This window comes from Dromiciops gliroides, chromosome 1, assembly GCF_019393635.1.
Source record: "Dromiciops gliroides isolate mDroGli1 chromosome 1, mDroGli1.pri, whole genome shotgun sequence".
Classification (NCBI taxonomy): domain Eukaryota; kingdom Metazoa; phylum Chordata; class Mammalia; order Microbiotheria; family Microbiotheriidae; genus Dromiciops; species Dromiciops gliroides.
The window spans coordinates 341,107,982-341,111,209 of NC_057861.1; the positions used below are offsets into that span (position 1 = coordinate 341,107,982).

Here is a 3,228-nt window from a genome sequence, read left to right on the forward strand (position 1 = left end):
GAAAAACATTAAATGCCTAGAGTGCCTGAAAAAAGTTACCCCCAAAACAGTGATTAAACTACCCCTGAAACATCAAAACCCACAAAAAGACTGACTGAGATTATTTTCCCCCCAAAGACAGATTATAATGGGCTGTGATGGGCTGCAAGAAGAATTCAACCCTGCAATCGTGGCGACACAGTCCTTAGGTAGGCTGCACCAGAGAAACTTACCCCTGTGATGTTTAAAATCTAAATGTGTGAGACTTTGAGTATCTGCCAAATCCCATTATTTTCTCATACCCCAGAGCCTCCAAATCAGCTGCAGCATTAGCTACTTATGGAACTAAGTTTACAGTCAGGTGAGAGGACTGAACTGTTGGCAGGGGGGTGGGGAATACAGGAGTGTCTGTGGGACCCAAGGCGCAATTCAGCTATACCACTCCAGCTGGGAACCAGGAAGAAATCAGTGAGTAGTGGGAGGCCCAGGTGGGGGAGGGGCGTGGGCTCATCCAAGTTAAGAACCACAGCACACAAAGTTTTGCTGGCTGGTTAATTAGCAAGTTGGCTTGAGGTTATCTTCAGACCATAGAACAGGACAAGCAAGAGAAAAAACTGCCCTTCCTCAAACTGAAACACCTGGGCCCCTCTGAAGCTTGGGACAGTATAGCTTGCAAGTAGGACCCCATTGTAAGAGACAGTTAAAAGTCAAGTAAAAGACTGCATGATGAGAAAGCAAAGAACGTTGAGAATTATAGAAAGTTTCTTTAGCAACAAGGATGATCAATGAGCACCCTCAGAAGAGGGTAACAACCTCATGGCCCCTACATCCAAAGCTTGCAAGAAAAATATGAACTGGTCTCAGGCCATGGAAGCATTCAAAAGGGACTTTGAAGAGAAAGTAGGAGAGAAAGAAAGAAGATTTAGACAGGTGAAGGAAAGAATAGAAAGAAAAATGAGAGCATTGCAGGAGAATCATGAGAAAAAAGTCAACAGCTTGAAAAGCCAAATGGAAAAGGAGATACAAAAGCTCTCAGAAGAAGATAATTGCCTAAGAATTAGGATTGAACAAATGGAAGCTAGTGACTTTATGAGAAACCAAGACACAGGAAAGCAAATGCAAATGAATAATAAAAATATAGAGAGCAATATGACATATCTCTTTGGAAAAACAGCTGACCTGGAAAATAGATCCAGGGGAGATAATTTGAAAATCGTTAGACTACCCGAAAACCATGACCAAAATAAGAGCTTAGACATAATCTTCCAAGAATTTGTCAGAAAAATTGCCCTGATATTCTATAAGCAGAAGGTAAAATATAAATTGAAAGAATCCACTGATCACCTCCTGAAAGAGATCCCAGAAGGAAAACCTCCAGAAACATTATAGCCACATTTCAGAGATCCCAGGTCAAGGAGAAAATATTGCAAGCATCTAGAAAAAAGGAATTCAAATACTGTGGAGCTACAGTAAGGATAAAACACGATCTAGCAGCATCTATATTAATGGACCAGAGGGCAAAGGGACTGGGCCTACAGCCAAGAATCACCTACCCAGCAAAACTGATTGTAATCTTTCAGAGAAAAAAATGGGATTTCAATGAAAAAGAGGACTTTCAGGCAATTGTGATGAAAAGACCTGAAGTGAATAGAAAATTTGATTTGCAAATACGAGACCCTAGAGAAGCATAAAAAGGTAAACAGGATAAAGAAATCATGAGGGATATTAAAAGATTAAACTGTTTACATTCCTACATGGGAAGATCATACTCCTAACTCATTAGAACTTTTTCAGTATTAGGACAGCTGAAAGGAATACACTTAGAGGACACAGGTCTGAACTGAATATACAGGAATTATATCTGTAAAGCATCGATTTTTTGTTTATCCTTTTTTTCTGGGGCAGATAGGATAGGGTGGCTTATATCTGGGGCCAGATTTGAGCTCGGGCCTCTTAGGTGATGTCATGACTTGCACTGAATTGGATTTAAGTAAGGAAGGGCTGTGTAAAGTCACCAGCCTCACTCTCTCTTCTAGAGCAATATAGGTCCAATGGCAAGATATACATCAGGAAGACTGGATATGGTCCCAGATGTTTGAGGCAATCTGGCTAAGTGACTTGCCCATGGTCACACAGGTAGTAGTGTCAAGCATCTGAGGTGATATTTGAACTCTGGTCCTCCTGACTCCTAGGTTAGTTCTCTATCTACTGTGCCACCTAGCTGCCCCCTGGGTAAGGAAAGAAACAGATAAGAGAGCAATAGAAATTAGAGAAACAGAAAAAGACAGAGAAAGTGGAAAGACAATGAGAGAGACAGAGACAGAGAGATAGAGGCAGAAACAGAGAGACAGACTTCACCAAGATTTTGAGAACATACTGTTTCTGAGTGATCTGTATAGTTAAATTACTAGCTGTTGATGAGATTTATCAATCAAGAATACAGACTGAACCCCTTTTGTGCCTCAGCACCACACAGGTAAGGAACCCCAGTCTCCACTTTCTGTCACCGCCACCACCTCCGCCTACAACCCCACTCAGAGCCTGTGCTGCCCACACAGCATGCTGTCCAAGGGGCCACTCCAGTCTGTCCAGGACTTTGGGCAAAAGAAAACTATCACTGCTGTGGCCCACTGCAAGAGAGACAATGGGCTGATCAAGGTAAACCTCGAACAATGCAGTACAAGCTGTTGGAGCCTGTCCTCCTACTGGGCAAGGAACGTTTGGCTGGTGTCAATATCCGGGTCCAAGTGAAAGGAGGAGACCATGTCACTTAGATTTATGCCATCCGGCAGTTCATCTCCAAAGCCCTGGTGGCCTATTATCAGAAATATGTAGAGAAGGCTTCTAAGAAGGAAATCAAAGACATACTTATCTAGTATGACCAAACTCTGCTGGTGGCTGACCCTTGTCACTGCTAGTCCAAGAAGTTTGGTGGACCTGGACCCAGGGCTCGCTACCAGAAATCCTACCAATAAGGCAACTGCTAGGATTGTGGGTCTTTTTGCAATAAATGTGGTATATGAACTTTAAAAAAAAAAAAAGAATCAAGACTGAGAAAAGAAGAGCCCTGCAACAACAATCTTGGACAAAACCCATATTTGGGAGATTATACTGTATAATAAACCGGCAAAATAGATTGAAACAGGTAGGAAGAGAACCTGGAGAGAGTAATGTCAAGAAAACCTAGATAGGAGAGAGTATCTAGGAGGAAATGATAGTCAGTCAATCAAGAAAGATAAGCGCTGGGAA

General features: G+C 42.2%; 1 pseudogene; it reads left to right on the forward strand.

Annotated features, from left to right (window-relative positions):
* The first annotated feature begins 2,538 nt into the window (after nt 1-2,538).
* Nucleotides 2,539-2,954, forward strand: LOC122735838 (annotated as a pseudogene).
* Nucleotides 2,955-3,228: the final 274 nt, after the last annotated feature.